Source organism: Epinephelus fuscoguttatus, linkage group LG13 (assembly GCF_011397635.1).
Source record: "Epinephelus fuscoguttatus linkage group LG13, E.fuscoguttatus.final_Chr_v1".
NCBI classification, from domain to species: Eukaryota; Metazoa; Chordata; class Actinopteri; order Perciformes; family Serranidae; genus Epinephelus; species Epinephelus fuscoguttatus.
This window is the reverse complement of record NC_064764.1, coordinates 39,573,700-39,594,058: the sequence shown is the minus strand read 5'-3', so window position 1 is coordinate 39,594,058 and position 20,359 is coordinate 39,573,700.

The following is a 20,359-nucleotide window of genomic DNA, read 5'->3' as shown; positions in this document are numbered from 1 at the left end:
TTTAATTACACAAAGGTTTAGTCACACTGGGAATCAGCTCACTCATCTACAGGTTGTTTCAATAACAATGCTGTTTATATCAGAGTCACATGCAGGTTCCCCAGGCAGTAAAACTTCCATTGAATAGATTTTTCTTGGATGATGAGAGCAGCGAAAGGGCCTGAAGCATCCTGTGTTCCTGCCGATGTCAGCAGATAATAACAGCTGCAGGATGGAGAGTGACTGCTCATGTGATTTCAGCATGGTTAAAGTCAACAAGAAGACAGACGTCGTGCTCCCGCTATGGTGGGCTGAACTTGCCAAGATGGGCTCGGATATGTTTAATCTGTGTCTCTGAGGCACCTTATTGTGCTGTCAGCATTACTCAGAGCTGATTGCTACATGACCCATCCTAAAGCCTGCAGAGGTCTCGAAGATTTACTGTAATTATATTCTCTGTATGCAAAATCAGTGCAGTCCTCTGCCCACTACACAGACTGCTCGCTTCACTCTGAATGAGCCAAAGTGCAAATCATTCCCAGGACTGCCAGCTGTTATATTTTACCTACATCCGGATGCTTCTTTATTACAGACCTCTATAACATTCAGACAAACCAGTAAAGTCGAATCAGTGGCGGTTCAAGTTCATATGCAAGTGCACATACACCACACATAAGGGAAGCAGATGCATGAGCCATAAGAGAAGATACGTTTAAAACACATGCTGCATGTGGCGTTCACATGTGCAACAGATACTGACCCACTGCTCTGACCACCCAGCACCCAGCACACCTGATAAATGATTAAATGTTCGTTCATTTTCTGAAGTTTACAACAGGATTTCTGTTACTCAGCAGGTCAAAGGTCATGATAGCTGTGCTGGCACATACTGTACATCCGATCTGTGTTTCTACAGCAGCCATTTTTCATCCACTGAGAATGTCTGTTTGTCATTAACCTGACAATGGAACAGAAACACATTTAAACTGGGTTATGAGTTTACTGGAAAACTGACAAGTATATCTGGTGGACACGACTGTCCCACAAAGCACAGGAAAAAAAAATGGCAGGAGCTCCTTACAGCTGGAAAAGATTAAAAGAAACTGCAGATGGTGGCGAGACAACTCCAGGAGGATCTTGGAAAACAAACAACAAAGTTTGACCTCTTTGGACCAACAATTTGTTGTCTCTTTGTTCAGTTTAACATTTTAAACTGAAGTTTAAATGACTTCCATCAGCACATGAAGTGTTTACAGATTAAGTACTTCAACTTAATGAATACTAAATTTAAAATCACACCATGTGGTATTGGCATGTTTAATCACCCCAGCCACCTGGAAAATATTGGCAGTGTATGTTTCTGCAAATCACATACATATTACATTTGTACATTATTATGAAGTAAATATGTTTAACCTTTGCTTTTCTTTATGTTTCAGCAACGCTGTGGTTAATGTGTGGTTAGGTTTTGGCACTAAAACCACTTGTTTACAGTTAGAAAAAGATCAAGTTATTCAGGGCACAATCCCTGCAGGAAAAGCAGCAACGTCTCTGTAAAAAATCAACTGCTTTTCGTGCCAGTATCCCTGCTGGATAACAGCAATGGGTTGTTAAAAAACATCCATATTAGGTGCCTAAAAAGCCGCAGGAAACACAGCAATGACTCACCATCACAACCGGATTTGTTGTTTGTTGGTGTCAAACCAGGCTGTTTGCATGTACTGTTCATACGTATACCTATGAAAAGTAATCCACCACAAACTGTATGTAGCACACTTAATCATGAGCCAGTAATTTGTGTATTACCAACCCAATCTCATCCCAAAGCATGTCATCACTTTGTCAGTGGACTTAAGTGTCTAAACATGACTTGCTAGGTAGCCTGCTGCGTCTTATGCAACAAGAGCACGTGGTGAGGTTTAGAAAAAACATCATAGTTTGGCTTAAAAGTCACATGGGAACTGATCAGCAGCCTCCCGGGTGAAAGTCCTGGGTTTGTTGGACCCATCTACCTTCCCACCCTACTCTACCCTATAGGGACTTTCAGCTCTTTATATTACGTTGATGCATGCAGCATTACAAGCTGATGCCACCCGGCAGTGTTACAAACCACAAAAGGTGCCTTTGTGCGTCGGTATTTAACGAGTTTACAATGAGAATGAGCTGGTATAACCTACGTAATTGAGAAGGTTGTGATCACGTGACCAATGTGCTGATGGGAGAAGGAGGCAGTATGGAGATCGAACGTCCATATAAGGAAGCAGGTTGGTGTGGTGGATGGGTCAAACAAACACAGGACTTTCCCCTAGGAGACTGGTGTTCAGGACCATGGGAAACACAGTGAAGTTTAAGTTATTTCAAGGCAGTGGTTTCAAACTGGTGGGTCCCGGGTCCAATCTGAATGGGCCGTAAGTGACTCGCGAAGGTGTTATTTTGAAGTACAGTGAATTTCCGGCACAGAGCTTTTATTTTGAAGTGCCGTTCCCTGCTGTAGAGTGAGTGACTAACAGACAGATATTTTACAGACACAGCAAACTAGCTCAATGGCATGGGCGAATGCAAGTTTGACGCTGGATACGTCGTCACTATGTTTTTTTTCCTAACCCTAATTTATGTAATTTTATTTACCTTAAGCTAACTGATGTTACTTTGCGTTAAGTAACGTGATGATGCCATCCATGGGGTACTAATTTGAAAGATATAATATGAACCGTTGTATGGGGATATGTTGCTTGAACAGTGGTCTACAGTGGTCTGCAGCTTGGCAGGCATATACTACGTCACTGATTTACATGTGTGAAACCTTCAAATGTAACTTATTTGTGGTTTACAGACGCGTATGATGCCACAGTTTCATCTGGCGACTGGGACGTTTGAAAAAAGTTTGTTGTCACGTTGTTAAGCTTCATTTTTAAACAGGAGACTGATCAATGTCCAGCAGGACATGGCATGTTTACTCTTTAAGTGCTTTAACTTCATGGACACTGAGTTCAGAAACAGTATGTTATGGAAACAAGTATACAGCACATACTGCTGGTATTAGTACGCAGGATGGAACTGGGCTTAGTCCAGGACTCCAAAGAGTCTTAAACACCAGGAAACTTTGTTTGAGAAAGAACATTTTGTCTGTCCTGCACCACCCTTCTTCTGTTCAAATCAATTCACAAAGTCTGACATCCCACACAACCCATCTGCGCCTCACATGTTCTGTTCAAAGGCTCTCTGGGTGAGTGTAATACGCCTGAAACTTCACTGACATCTTGAGTTCTCTCTGAGATTTAGAGCTCAGAAGGTCCTGATAATTCTCATATGTCCCATGAAACTCTAGGATGTGTGTGGATAGATGGCAGCCTGCTACATCTCTAATTTTGATATGGTCAGGGTTCAGAGGATGTAGCCACACCTCGGTGAGTCACCTCGCCCTCTTTGGCCCAAAATGTCTATTTGTCATGAACTTCACACAGTTGCAGATACATAATGAAGTGCAGGGACACTGTTTCTGTAATTTTGACATGTCTGTTTGTGTCAGTCTGCTGCTCTTTGGCTTTTCAGAGTTCAAAGTAATTAAGTAAGATTTTTCAAATCAACCAGGACCAAAATCTTTGAGACTGCCATTTTAATATTGAGGAATTTTGACAAATCTGGTACATAAACTCTGCTGCAGACCAACCTGGTGGAAATACGTGACACAGTGTCTCACTCCACCGTGACATCCTGACCATAATGAATTTTTGTTGACGCAGCACGTCCAGTTTAGAGCTGCATTAATAAACACAATGACCTTTGACCTTGCCCCTTGGCCTCTGAACCCTTCTTCTGTTTCATCAACCGCTAAAAGGTCGGCGAGAGAAACAGAATGCATCATACATCAAACCATGCCCACCGGAGGGGAAAACAATAAGCGCCACAACTAAGAGCTGAAACACTAACAAAATGCCTGTAGCTAGTTAAAAACATTAGATTTCACTATGTCAAAGGAATATTTTAGCACCGTGTGTATACTAGAGATGGAAACGTATATTAACAAACTCTTAACTGATCTCTCACTGAATGACCAGGAGTGAAATACTTCAATATTTTATAACTATTTGATTGAATCACCAGGTAAGATAAAACCAAACAAAGATCGAAATCAGGCCTTGTGTAGCTTAACTAGCTTCCACCTCTAGTACCCTGGTACTATGTAAAGTTTTCAAATAAACACAAGAAATTTGTGCTCTAGAAAAGGATCAGCACTCAGTGAATAACCTCCTAAGCCCTATGATAAGCTATTATGGCAAGGCTTAACTATACAGACCAGTGAGCAGTGATAACTAGCATGTCTTTGGGGTCATCGGGTGGGAACCTCCTTTCACCAGTGTTTCGTCTAGTTGGTCCCACGACACCTCCAGGAGGCTAGACAGTGATCTCTGGCGTCCCAGAGACACTCCCCTAATGCCAGGTCTCACTGCTCCCCGCACCAACCCAATAACCTCCTTTACCTTACTTACACATGGCTTTCTCAGCCCAAACAGCACTGCCACCTTCAACAAACCCAGGCTCCGTACATGCGAGCTCCAGGTAGAGACAGTGCTGATACTACCTTTCCTAGCTCATTCACCATACTCTATTTCACACGCTACATAGCATAACTACAATATAAACTAAAGTTAAAGGAGATAAATAAACTAACAGGATCAGCAAACACACTCACCTTGCAGCATGATCTCAAACAAAAGGGATTCAAATAGGCCACTCCCACACTTAAATAACCTTCCTCTTCCTGGATTTCCTCCTTACTTACACATGGCTTTCTCAGCCCAAACAGCACTGCCACCTTCAACCAAGCCCAGGCTCCGTACATGCGAGGACATAACTATGTTACAAGAAGTCAACACTGACTTTTAGTTTCACATTTGACACAAACAGCGGCCTCCTGAGTGAAAGCCATGTGTTTGGTTGACCCATCCACAACTGACCTCCCTACACAGACTGTCTTGCTCTACCTACGGGATCGAAACATTGACCACCACCCATTGCGTGACAATGTTGAGCCAGATAAAAGGATCCTCTTTGATTTTCTGTTGGCACTGTTTGTGTGGTGTTTCCAGCAGGTGTTTCCTGTTTCCAGCATGTAACTTCGACACGGTATGTGCCACCACCACATAATGCTGTGTTGAGAGGTCATGGTCGTTTCACGAATCTCTGTGAGACCAGGTCACATTCTTCCTGCAGATGCCTCAGGTCTTATTGCTTGTATCCACGTTTACCGTCTTAAAGGCTCATTTTTTGGTTCACTGGCTTGTAAAAACGTTGAGTCCTGGGATTTTTACCCCTGCAGTGGTGCATCTCAGGACACAGGAGCTTTTAGATGTTTTTCTGTTGTTTGCTAGCAGACATGAGCCAGAATTACCCCTCACTTACTCCACAGCTCCACCCTCTTGTCCAAATATGGTCACTTCTGACTCCAAAAATCCAAGATAGTGATGGCAAAAATGCCAAACTTGGGGCATCATACAGAGTCAACAAACCAGTGGGCGACGTCACAATGGCTACGCCCTTCGTTTTATACAATCTATGTTACACACTTCCACCTTACATGTCACATGAATACGCACAGAACAATCTGTGTACATTTCCATCCATCCATCAGTTTTCATCCACTTATGCAGGGCTGGGTCGTGGGGACAGCAGGCCAAGCAAGGCACCCCAGACGTCCCTCTCACCAGTGACGCTTTCCAGCTCCTCCTGGAGGACACCAAGGTGTTCCAAGACCAAATGAGATATGTAATCCCTCCAGCATGTTCTGGGTCTGCCCCGGGGGCTCCTACCAGTGGGACGTACCCAGAACACCTCTAACGAGAGGTGCCCAGGGGGATCCTGATCAGATGCCCAAACCACATCAATTGACCCCTTTTGCTGGAAGGAGCAGTGACTCTACTCCGAGCTCCCTCCAGATGTCAGAGCTCCTCACCCTATCTCTAAGGCTGAGCCCAGACACTCTTCGGAGAAAACTAATTCAGCCACTTGTATCTGGGATCTCATCCTTTCGGTCTCTACCCAGAGCTCATGACCATAGGTGAGGGCTGGGGTGTAGATGGACCAGTATATCAAAAGCTTCACCTTCCAGCTCAGCTCTCTCTTCACCATGACAGTCCGGCGCAGTGTCCTCATCACTGCAGACAACACACCCAACTACCATCCATCTCAAGCTCCGTATTACCCTCACTCATGACAAGACCCAGAGACACTTGAACTTCTTCGACTGGGGCAGTAACTCCTTTTCCGAAAGAGAACCATGGCCTCAGACTGGGAGGTGCTGACTCTCATCCCAGCCGCTTCACACTCGGCTGCAAACCATCCCAGTGCCTGCTTGATTTCATGGTGTGATGAAGCCAACAGAACCACATCATCTGCAAAAAGCAGAGATGCAAATCAGAGGTTCCCAAACCTCCTCTCCCTCTGGCTGGAATTCCTTATAATGTGAAATGATGGCATTGCAGTAGAGTCAGCCGACCTCTGACAAATCATGAACCATGAAGACTTCAACACAACTGCAACAACAGGAAACACTGAGAATACCAGGAGGAATATTTTATCAACACAATATGAGGCTACCTAATGGCTAGAAGCAGACATAGAGGACAGACTGCATCCATAGAAACACCTGTAAAAAGTGTATAGAAAGAGCATGTGATCGAAGCTGTGCAGGCAAAATCACCAAAAAGAGAGATCAAGAAGTGTCCTTAAAGAATTGGTATCGGATGTTTCCCTCACAAAATGTCCCAATGAGCCTCAGAAGCAGACTCCTTGACCGTATCCACCCTTAAAGGTTTGAGCTTGGAAGCACATGAAAGAGAGGACATGGTTTAAATAAAAGGGCAGCGCTTTCATATGACTAAAATAACCTAATGATTCTCATGTGTCATCATTTAGTCGAGCTCAGCAAGAACATAAAAAGTAAAACTAAAAACAGAGCAACATGCAGAGGTTGATAGAGTCAGATGCCGACATCAGAGCTGATCAAGAGGAGATGCGTTTTTCTTTTCAACTCTTGTCCCTGATCTCATGCTGTCACCTTCTATCGGCCTTTTTCACACCCTCTCTCCATTGTTCTCTCCGGGGTTGTGTCCTCTGTTTTAATGTGTACTACTGTTTTTTTCCACCAGACCATGACTTCAGATGTAAAAACACAGAGCAGCTGTGCATGTGTGTGTGTGTGTGTGTGTGTGTGTGTGTGTGTGTGTGTTGGTGGCTCCTGGGTGTGGGGCTTAATCCCAACCACAAGTGTTTTGCTGAGACCAGAGACTCCGTCCACCTCGATGTGCACACCTTGTGCAAACAGCACAAAATGAAAACCTGCTGGAGAGTAAAGAAATGATTTATTGTAACTTGTAACTTGTAATTTGAACACTTTATAATGTACAGCACAAAGAGAGAAATATGAGGTTGCAAGGCAGGAGGAATAAAGTCTCAGCAAGAAAAACAGCAAAGATCAGGTTGTAACAGCAAGAAAAATATTTCTAATTATATGTTATGGCTGCGTTCCTACAGATACTTACTATATTTTACCTCAAAGATTATCTAAAGCAATGTTAGCTAAGTCATTGCATGGAATTACCCTTTGGTTTCACTGTGTATCTAACATCTGAATCACTTAAAATGTATGTGTATGACCCAGAAGTCTAATGTATTTTGAGCATACTGCATGCTGATAATCTGTTTGACTGTGCCATGTGTGTTTTGGTTTTGTTAAAAAAAAGCACACATAATTGCTCATGTGTTACTTTTAATCACATGCAAATTGTAAGAGAATACCAACATGTTTGACCATCAAGGATACACAGAAAGATAAAATATAAGAATGTAAAATAAGTTATAACTAGTCCATAGCCATTGGTAGCTTTGTCACCTTCTACCTATGCCAGTCCTCAATGCCTATGTGCAGTTTCACATAGATTGACCACGTCAGTGAGTAGAAAAACGTGGGACAGACAGAATGACTGACTGACAGAATGACACACTGACAGTTTCCCTGATTATGTACAGCATACCATAGATCACTACATGATTCCCGAGCGCGGCACCGCTGCTGCTCACCGCTCTCTCAGGGGATGGGTCAAATGCGGAGAACAAATTTCACACACTCAGGTGTGTGACAATCAGTGGAACTTTACCTTTACCTTTACCTTATACCATGACTTAGTCATACCAAACATTAGAAACAACACCAACATTGGTCCACAGGGGGAGCCACAGCGATTGGTCGCATTTTAGCCATTTTGAAGCATTTTTCTGTTGTTATAGCGCCACCCAGTTGCCAATTAGAGTTAAATTTCTCCAGTCACCTTGAGGCGTCCTGTTCTACATATCTACCAAGTTTAGTAAAAATCCATATGGCGGTTAGGCCTAGATAAGAAATGAGCTCTCTAGCGCCCCCATTTTGTTTGATGGGCTCAATAATGGAGGGGTCCCCTCAGATTATGTGTGGTCATATGCCTACAAAGTTGCGTGGTGATGGGTGAAACCCTTGAGATGTTCTACACCTTTATGTGATGAGCCACGCCCTCCGCAATATTCATTGCCTTATAGAAGCTCAGTTTTAGGAAGTTTTCCAACTTTTGCCAAGAGGGAACTTTAGATATTGCTCCCTAGATTATGTTCACCCAGTTTCATGCACATCGCTCAAACTTCCTAGGAAGAGATCCATTTGAAGTGTTTTTCAAAAAATTCAAAATGACGGAAAATCTATATAAGTGGAAGTTATGGGTTCTTGAGGCAAATGTGTTCCTCATGAGGAGAGGCATCTCTGTGCAAAGTTTCATGTCTCTACAACATACGGGGCATGAGATATGCCCATTCAAAGTTTGACATTTCAATGGGTTGCTATAGCGCCCCCCTTTGGCCAATTGATGTAATATCGCTTCATTGGCATCCTCCCATGACCCTCTACCACTGTGCCAAATTTCACATGGATTGACCAAGTCAGTGAGGAGAAAAACGTGGAACAGACACACACACAGAGTTTTTGTCATTATATAGTAAGATATTAGAAGCACAGCATTGAAAGGGACGGATCACCCAAAAATCAAGAATACATATTTTTCCTCTTACCTGTAGCGCTATTTATCAGTCTAGATTGTTTTGGTGTGTCTACCAAACATGGATGCTTTTAGCAACTGGTTACTGTTTTTCCAAGAACATGAAACGCAAAAGAATAAGGAACTTACCTCATGTGATCGCATGATTCAATGCCCAAAGGCGCAGACGACACTCTCCAAGAGTCACATATATTTAGAAAGGGCTCATTTTCGAATCCTGCAACAAACTGCCTATGCAGGGCTTCTGTGATTTAATTCCAGCATTTACCCGCATGGCTTAATGTTGCATCTAAGATATAGCCCATGTGACGTGCATATCCAAATACTATAATGTAGGTTATTCTGGGTTGGAATTGGCTATCGGTTTTATGTGAATGAATGGAGAGGCTGCTGATGCCTTCGTAAAGTTGACAGAGTCTATCCCATTTTGCAAGTCGGTCACTCGACCACTAAGCATGCATACAGACCTATGCGCTGGAAATAGGCCATCACACTTGTGTATCTAATTTGGTCACGCGATCACATGAGGTAAGTGTATTTTTCTTTCGCGTTTCGGGGGGAACATCTGACCCGGGGAACATAGGACCCTTTTTCGGTCTTGAGCAACTGGGTAATGATTTCTGGAAGGAGACACTGATGTTGAGTTTTCAGTTTTTTTTCTTTCTTTCTTTCTTTCTTTCTTGCAGCTTTGAGCTCCACAAGCTGAGTGCCATCTAGTTCAATTATACTAGAGAGAAGTCAGACATCTCTACGGCCGATATCTTCAACACTCTGCAACTCACACCAAAACAATCTAGACTGATAAAAAGCTCTAATGGTAAAGGGAAAAATATGTATATTTGATTTTTTAACTGTCACATAAAAATACTCATTTGAGCACATTCAAAATGCAATGAACTAAGTCTCAGCTGCAGGATCTTGACCATTCTGAAATGCCCTTAGTTGCATCACCCAACATGTCACACAACCCACCCATTGAGACACGTGAATAGATTCTTCAGTCAAGTTTGCTCAGCTAAGTAGCCTGTAAGTGTGTTAACCCACTGATGCCCATGGGTGGATATTAGGATGGTTATGTTCATGTGTAAACCATGCTTGGACCGATGACCTCTCGGCCATGACTCCATTTCCCTGAGTGCTGCGCCATGAGGAAGAAGCCATTCATCACGTCAATAGGGAGCCTTTCATAAGGCTGAAACATCATAGTGGGTCTGTGGTGAAGGAGGACAAACTATGAGTCAATCCCCACATGGGGCTGCCCAGGCCGTGGCTTCCCAGCTAATGACCCTAACATGTGGGGCTTTCAAATCCTACACGTTCTATTTGCTCTGCGGAGCATAGCAGATAGATTGTAGAAATAACTTGTTAAAGGGTGAACCTGAGAGTTAAGAGCCGGTGGGGGAGATTTATCTGCATGGATGAGATGGTTAAGGGCTGAACATGATGTATTGCTCACATGCATGTGAACGTTTTTGTGTGGAACTTTCTCCTCATCCAAACCGAGGGTCGCAGCATAAAGGGTGTGTGTGTGGTGCAGATTGTAAAGCCTTCTGAGGCATTTTGGGGATTTAAGACGATATAATAAAATGGACTTGATGTGATTTCACCTGACTGCTGAACGCAAACACTTTCAAATCTCAAGTTTTGACCCTTGCTAACCCACTTATCTTAAATATTTTGCTGACCTCCAGTCGTTTAACTTCTTACTCTGCTGCAGTGATTTGTAAGTGCACTCCACGACCTTGTGACATCACCGTTGGTAGTGGTCACAGGTGCAGCAAATGCAATGCTAGACAGCGGTGAAACTGACGTGAGAGATGAAACCAGACAGGGCAATGAAACAATCACTTTCAGCCTTTGCTTTGCTTTATTGCAGAAAAGAAGAACGATATTTCTCTCTGGAGCAGAAGAATAAAGTAGCATAATGTGAAAAGTACCTAAAATTTCAGCATGTTCTCATTCCCAAGTCGTCAAATATTGTCGTTGGCGTCAGACACCGACACAAAAAGGCACCTTTGGCGCAGTGTCAGTGTATGTCACAGCTGGACAGCATCAGGTTGAAACACCACCGTTAACAACGTAACATATGGAGCTGGAGAGTCTATGTAGGGTGGGTGTGAGGGGAGGTGGATGAGTCCAACAAACCCCAGACCTTCACCCAGGAGCCCAGTGTTTGCTACTTGTGCGAACATTGAGCCAAACAACACATTCTCACACCAACCTCGTCACATACTGACGTTAGGTCATGGACTTTCCACATCCACATACAACGTCTAAGGTACCCTGGGAGTGTTGGTTGTTGACGTTCTGGGACACTGTGTTAAGTTCTGCCTGTTACATGCATTGTCTTCTTTCATGATACATTTCCATTTTCACAGGATATTTCCTGTTGACATACAGTCTCTTTAAAAATAAAGACACTACGTCCACTTCCCCTCCCACGTGCCCCAGTCAGACTTTTGGTGCTTTAATTTTCAGTCGATTCCCCTGTTGCCGCCAGGCACTGTTAAACAATAAAGCCTCTTTCACACAGAGCGCAATTTTCGTGGCGCCCACCGCGGGGTAGGGCGCAGAGCAAGCGGATAGCAAGGCGCGCAAGACAGGATTTAGGGGAGTACAGGCTCATTCAGGAGCTACAGCTCCATGGTGATCGCTTCCGGGTCTACTTCAGGCTCTTCTCTGCTGTTGGACGCGCCGAGGTGTCGTCACAGTGCGTTGCGGTGAAATTAAAAAATGTTCAATTCGAGCGCAGGCTGGTGGTGCGCAGACTCCGCAGCATGCACCCTCTTGTGCGCCGCTCAGCTCGGTGGCAGAGTGGTGTGTTCTTGCGCCGCGGTAGCACATACACAATGAATGGGTTCGTCGAGGGAGGTCTGCGCTTTTCTGTGTGAAAAGGGCTTAACAGCAACTAGCCGCGTATCACGCCAATGTTAAAGGACACCTTTTTTCATTGGTTTCTGACGCCACAAGTCACTGCCCAAGCACCAGATTTTGACGACTTCAGAGTAGACTTGCACCAATTACAATTTTTTGTGCTGATACCGATTTCCGATTTGCAGAGTTTTTCGATGGCCGATTCCGATTTCATTTTTTTCAAACCACTTTACAGCACACAAGATATTGCAATATTTTCTATCTTTGCTTTGTTAGAACATTTTAACCAAGATACAACCAGCTTTTCAATAATCACCTCAAACAAACAAACAAAAACAGTGACATGTTTTTTAACCTGTTAAGAAACATTTTCCTTTTTGCTCAAATATAACTTCAGGTACAGAATTAAAATAAAAAAGTAGAAAAGGCATACATAAATAAAAACATGGATAAATAAAGTAGTAATTCTTGGTGTATAGCATTTGTAGGTAATTTCTTGAACAGACAACAAAGTAAAAATATCTCCTGTGGAAAATTCACACGTCTTCGGGACGCGCTCGCCAGTAAGCACGTGGACACACGCATCTTCAGCATGCGGACACACCTTGTCAGTTTCAAGCAGCACAGTGCAGCAGTGAGAGCTCTGCAGATCAGTTTAACACGGACAATTACCAACTTTCTCCTCTCATTTGATGTGTACATGAATGATTAAGGTGAGAAGCTGCCCATGTTTCACTTCCTCACATCGCCCAAGCTGTGGGCTGCACATGTGCGTGTGTGTACGCTGCTGATGTACCTCAATGTCAATCATGCGGCGCGGCCGAAATCTGTACGCCGTTTTAAATCGGCATATTTTAGACTGACCGGCCGGTCACAGGTCACGGCCGATCGCGTGAAAACCGGCCTGATTCCAAGCACTGCCGATAAATCGGTGTAAGTCTACTTCAGAGTGAGACCGAGCTCAGCCAAACCATGATGTTCTTTTTACCATGTGCATCTGCTGCATATTGAAATAAACGTAAATACGAGGTGTTTTACTGGTGTTGTAAGATCACAAAAGAAGACCCAGTGTGAAATTCAACTGACAAAATAGAGAAATTTGATTGTTGAGATGAGAATACATTGGAAATATTTACATCAGGATGTTACAAAGGTGAATGTACTTACTAATTTCCCTCCACTGCAGTTTAAAGTTTTGCCTCCAAATCAATATCTGACAGCAGTGGGAAGTCTGAGGAGAATATCCTGTGATTCAGTTGAGCTGCGTGTGTGTTGCGGGCGGAGTCACGGCCACTTCAGCAAAGCCAATTGCAATGAGCCGCATCCCCAAACTCAGCGGGGCAAAGCACATTCCTGCATTGCATTAGTTTTGAATAAAGTAGGGGAAAAGAATGTAGGCTGATTTATCTTGGATATAGGAGTGATGCACTGAGACCACACTGTATCCCAAATCAATTCCATGTGCAGTTTTGTTACTGGTATGCTAATGGTTTTAGTGCTGTGAAACCCTGGGAATGTGCGAAGGAATCTGTGGAACAATAGCACGAGGATCTGTGGAGAAAAAGGAAGACGTTAACCTTGTTTTAAAAGTTTTCATTTGATGCTCGAGTTACTTTACAAACTGAAAATTCCCCTTCTTATTCACCACTCGATAGTTTTATTAGAGTTTATAATATGGCCAAAAATGGTGATTTCAAGCAATGTCGACACATAAATGATTCCCATGTGGAAAGTGAGTCATCCCAGCGGTGAACTGTACCGGGATACAGCAAACAAAATAGAATATAAACATAATTCTGACAGAAAATGAAGTTCAAATAATCGTAAATAAGCTGCAGGCATGAACTGAGACGACGAGAGGAAATGCAAAATATGTAGAAACTGTGCAACAAATGAGAAATATATACGCAAAATTAAATATGTGTCTACCATATGTGCAGATTCTGTACTCAGGAGTCTTGTTGTTGGTTATACTGCAGCACAGATTGGGTAATGACTTGCAGACTTCCATGTTGGGAGAGCACAGGGGACTATTAACCTTGAATACAAGCCACACACTGTAGACACACACACACACACACACACACACATGCAGCTCAACATTTCTAAATCCAAACGCATATTAAAATAGAAATCCCATGCCTTGTGGAAGGAAATAGCAGATATATAATGAAGCACAGATGAGGCTGATAATGAAATCTGGCTACATTGCAGCGAAGAGAGATCCAGAGACGACAATCAGATCCAGGCCGGACAGCGGATGTTTTTCTTGGATTTTAAGGGTTGATGATGCTCGATAGGCATCTTTAATAAGCCTGTAAATGTGTTAGGCCTCTAAGCGTGTTGAGTTTTTAGATAATTATTACTTAGGAGGAAATGTTCCTCTTCCTAAATTTTATTGAATAATTCCTCATTGTTTGGATAAATTACTGTGTCAGCTTGTTTAAAAGGTAAAATATCTTCACTCATCTAGTTTGTTTCCGTTATAACAAGCAATTTTAAAGTTTCACAGCATCATGATGTGTTCCTCTTCTCTTCCAAACACCTACAATACCTTAACATTCCTGATATACTGTGATGTCTGCATAGGTATGATCGGTTTGGTTGGTAGTGGGATGAATCTTGCATTTAATGGGTTTATGGTTTATGTAACTTGGGATCAGAGCAGTATATACATTAGGGATGGGTTATGGATTCAGGGTTGCTTGCAACTGAAAGCAAAAAAAAAAAAAAAAGCCAAATGAATCTAATTTGGGGAACTTTCTCACTGACACTTTTCTGTTTAAAAGTCACAGCTGCTCGCTGGACTCAGATGTGCTCAGCTCGTCAGTCCTGACAGACTTTGCTCCTAAACTAGCTCCTGTTTCGTATCCTTTTGTCACATGATCAAATAAAGTCTTGACATTAGGCAGCATCAACATACCTGTTGCAGACCTGTATGACAAAAATATCAAAGAAACTCTAGCCCCTTTTACGCTGCCAGATTTTCCGTGAATGTTGGGCCGTTTTGCCGGCAAGCTGCGAGCGTTTAGACACACAGAGCCGGATTGGCGAGTTGATCCGAGGTGCCCAATTTTCCGCCTCGTAGGGTAGACATATTGGCGGAGCCCTTTTAGTTTAAACAGACCGAGGTGCCCTTCTGCAACGGGAGGGGCTGTTGAAGACTTGTGGGAGGAGCTGTTGATGACGCCACACATGCGAGCCACTGGCGGTGGATAAACAGGAAACAGCTGATAGCAGGAATTAGCGAGCAGCTAGTAGCAAGAGGGAAACACAAACCTGACAGACACTGTAAAGATGAGCAACTGGGGAGACAAGGAATTGCGTGCCCTCCTTGTCCTCACAAACGAAGAGGCCATTAACCGTCAGATGACGGGGACGGTGAAGAATGGGCCGACTTATGAGAGAATCGCCGAAGGACTGACATTGTCCCGAAAAAGGCGCATTTTGTATAAACAAAAGTAGGTAGGCGGCATTTTGCTGCACTCCCCGATTTTGTTTTTATACTGCCAATGCTGAAAAAAGACTGATTGGGCTTTCCTGCAAATTTGCACAATTCCTGTTTAAAAAGGGCTATAGAAATTATTCATTTAATAGTTTTTATATTTATAGTTTATTAACAGTATTTATAGTTCATATAGAATAAGCATATTATTTTGTTATAGATTGCTTCTGACTATTTTACAAAAGAAGAAAAGAAAAAGAGATGGGTTTGTATTTTTAGGGCATTTGAACATAACAAATGGCACCATTTTTAAGTTAATGTGAGTTCTTCTTTGAACACAGGTGTTGTTCCAAGGTGGCAATCTGAATCATTCCCAAGGGCCCCCTCGACCCCCTGGGCCCCAGTGCAACAGCACTGCCTGCACTGTCTATATTTACGCCGTAGAAGTACAAACTTTTGTTGCAACTGGGCACTGATTGTTCTAAAGTATTTTAATGGCCTCGAATAGCAGTGTTGCCAAATTGTGCAGTTTTCTGTCCAACTGGGCTAATTTTCATTTAATTGTATAACCAATTAACAAAAAATGTTCCATAACTGTTTATCCTGCTGGGGGTTGTGGGTTTGCTGGAGCCTATCCCAGCTGACACTGGGCGAGAGGCAGGGTTCACCCTGGACAGGTCACCAGACTATCACAGGGCTGACACATAGAGACAGACAACCATTCACACTCACATTCACACCTACGGACAATTTAGAGTCACCAATTAACCTGCATGTCTTTGGACTGTGGGAGGAAGCTGGAGCACCTGGAGGAAACCCACGCTGACACGGGGAGAACATGCAGACTCTGCAAAGAGGGGTCCCACAGCCTGGGTTCGAACCCCAGGAACCTTCCTGCTGTGAGGCGACAATGCTAACCACTGCACCACCGTATCACCTTTTCCATTTCCTATGTGAATTTTGACAACACTGTCCACGAGCTGCTAAATTACTGCTGCTGCAACTCCAAAACAAGCCCAACTACAATAACTGCTTTTAGAACACCTGCATGCACCTGTCACTTTCACCTGAGGCGTACCTATCTTTATCTCCGTACCCTCCCCCCTCGCTAAACCTCTGCTTTGTACTAACAGACACATCATAGAATACAACACTATATCATGTTGCACAGTCCCCCAGTATGGGGCCAAAGAGCTCTACTGCAGCGCCGGCCTCAGCTCCAAGTGAATAGCGATGGATGAGTAATCTCACAGTCACTGTCTGTGTCTGCTGTGGGTTTAATAACAACCAAACCATGAATGCCTCTGTTTGAGGAAGGGATTTGAAAAAAAAATTGTGAGTGGGAGAGGGGGTAGAAAAATTGCAGTGCAGGTCATGGTCAACTAAGCAGAGAGAAAACCTTCCTGAGCTGAGAGGGGCTGTGGGTCAGAGGACAGCAGCTCTCTAAAATAAAGTAAGTGTGAGAGAAATACCGAACTCCCTGTTAGAGCACTATGTTAAACACAATGTAAGCCATGTGTTGGAAGCTGCGTCTGGCTTCCTCCCAGAGAATTTTTGGGAGAGTTTCAGGTTGTGAATGTAAAATATTGTACACATCCAGCATGATAATAGAGTCTATCAGTAACGTTCACTAACTCCCACACGCACATGCAAACTCAGTTTATGGCCTGAGGCTGAGGGGAAAAGGTTAAGAATATAGATTTTTAACTTAAAAGCGAGGCTCAAGTTGTCAGGATGAAAAGGTAACGAGCACCAATCAATCAGAGACTTTCGTGAAAGACATAGATACTAATGAAAACTTGAACCAACTTCAGAAAAACACCTCAAGTTGGGCGTCTCACAGCATAAAAGTTTATTTTCTACAAATAATAACAGCAACTTGAAAGGGAAATACCTGATTTTTTCAAAATTAGCTCTGATTTTGTGCTTTTTAGATCATTCCTATTATTTATGGGAACAGCTGGGTGAAATCAATAAATTACAGTTCAACAAGCCAAAGGACAAAAGTGGCCATATGATCAGACACTTAAGGATAAACTTCTCTGGAGGTGAAATCTTAAATGGATCCAACATGATCCTTTTAAGTATCTATTGCAGTAGAAAATTGTACAGCAGGTCAACACCGAGACACACTGTGACTTTGCATAATCTAATAAGAGTTAGGAAATAACTTCATATGCTTAAGTTTCCCTCTCCAATAAAGTGGTTAAGATGATGTTATTAGATAAGGGGCCATGCTTGTGTCACTTTGAGTCCGTAACTTCATCCTCAGGACTCAGCAGTTAAGACGGTGAGTGTCTTCACAACCTGTTGGAAAACTTAAAATCACAAAAATAAGAAAGTGGTCATTAAACAAGACATGATGTTTAAATGGAGACTCATCCCAAGAGGCACTAAAAAAAGTCACTTCACTGAATGCCTAAAAATGACACATTATGAGTTGATGACAGTCGTAGGAATTATGACTCTTATCCAATAAGAATGTGTGTGGTGAAACACAACTCAGTCGCCACAATAAATGTTGGCATTGTACTGCAACACACTTATATGTAGCATTTGTATGTTATTATGTAGCTGATACACTGAGACTTTACACAAGACAACAATGCTGTGGTTAATGTGTGGTTCAGTTTAGGCACAAAAAACACTTGGTTATAGCTAGGAGAAGATCATGTTTCGGCTTAAAATATGCAGTGTTCAGGGTACAATACCTGCTGGAAACACAGTGATGTCTTGCTATAAAACAACTGCTTTTCATGGCACAATCCTGGCTGAAAAAACAGCGATGTCTCGATTAAAAAACAACTGCTTTTCCAGGCACTATCCCCACTGGAAACGGAGACATGTTGCTAAAAAAGAACAAAAAAACCCCCCTGTTTTTAGCGACTCAATCCTGGCTGGAAATGCAGCTATGTCTCGGTAAAAAACAATGACTCTTTGTGGCACTATTCCAAAAAGAAAAAGCAGGGACATCGGGCTTTTGGTGACATAATTTCAGCTGGAAATGCAGCAATGTCTCTGTAAAGAACAAATGCTTTCTAGAGCACAATATCGGAAGGAAACGCAGTGTTGTCTTGGTAAAAAAACAACTACTTTTTGACCACCATCCTGGCTGGAAATGCAGTGATGCCTCTGTAAAAAAAAAAAGACTGCTTTTTGTAGCACTATTCCAGCTGGAAATGCAGTGATGTCTTTATAACAAACAACTGCTTTTTGGAGCACTATACCAGATGGAAATTCAGCAATGTTTTAGTGAAAAAACAAACACTTTTTGACCACTGTCCTGGCTGGAAATGCAGTGATGCCTCTGTAAAAAATGACTGCTTTTCATGGCACTATCCCTGCTGGAAATGCAGTGATGTCTTTGTAAAGAACAACTGTTTTTGAGAACACTATCCCTGCTGGAAACACGGTGACGGGTTGCATAAAAACACTCCCTTTTGGTTGTTAAAAATCTGCTGGAAATGCAACTATGACTCACCAAAAAACAAACGGTTTTCTTTGTTGGTTTCACACAGTGGTCTGCAGATTGGCGGTGTTGCACCATCCACCATCCCCTCCACCTCCGGATGATAAAGTTAGGTCATGTACTACGTCACTTTAGAAACATTAATATGATGAACCAAATCAGACCTAACCAGAGTATCAGATCAGAAAACTGTAATGCGTGACACAGGAAACTGTTACTTCTCTCAGGTTATAAATTATTTTGTATTTTATGTTCTTTTAAGTAACTCTGTCTTTCTTCCTCTCTCATGTAAGGAGGGTTTGTAGGTTTACCGATCTTAAAATAACTCTGGATAAAACTCTCTCCTGAGTTCTTATCTGGAGCTCTTGACTGTATCTCCTCACACCACACCTGTTCAGTAAGCCCTGGCTCATGCAGCCTCTGAGCCTGAGCCGACCAGCGCCGGCCTCCGTGGGAGCAGAAACAGATACTTTTCAGCAAAGAATTTAAAAACCTCCAAAAATCCTCAGCACTTGAGAGAAGAAGGCTATCACACAACCACAACCCTCCCCTCTGCGACGGCATTCAGAGACTGACGGCTGCGAGGTGCACCGGACTGTGCAGATCTGTCTTTGACCTGTTACGTTATGGAGCATGAATATGTATGCCCACGCATTTTTTCCAGCACACCGGTAGATAAACGCTCCCAGCCATGCGTGATATTTTCATACACTGTATAGACTCATGAAAGTAGCACATTTGAACAAACATCATTTTGTGTGACTGAGGTGCTACTCTGATGTTTTCAATCAGCCTGTGAAGGGAACGTAGTACAGTGTGTGGGTAGGTCTATAGTGTTTGAATAGTGCATTCCACAGTCAGGCTTTAGAATAACATTCCCTTCATGCACAGCTACTGGTACAAATAACTCCAAGTGCCCCATCAGCTAATGATCCAGGCCTATAGGCACTCACACACATACTGTACCTGTGCAGTCACACGAGTCCAGTTCACTCACTCAAACAATCCCCATATGCAGTGTATAGGTCGGGACATACGCACACACACACACACACACACACACACACACACACACACACACACACTACAGGGTCAAGTCTTACACAATCGACTGTTTGATTGTTTGATCAGTAGGAGCGAAAACAGTCAGCTCAGTCTTTAGGATGATACATAACACACAGCTGGGGACACTTTACTCCTCCTCAAACATATACACTAATGTTTTGGCGTTTAACATTAAAACTTTGTATTTTCTGAGGAGGATCTGTCTGACGACGAAATGCAGAACATGTCCTACATATGAAACAAAACAGAACAGAAAAGCTTCTGTACATGCATGTCCTTATCTTCATGAAATTGTTCTAAATCCAAGTATTAAAACAGGTAAAATAAATATCTTTTATAAGGACAGTAAACATCTGGACTTTATGGAAAACCATTTCTGTTAAACTAAAGAAAGATTCTGTTGGGTTATTATATTAAGAATGTTTATCAAAATAAGGAGTTAGTAGC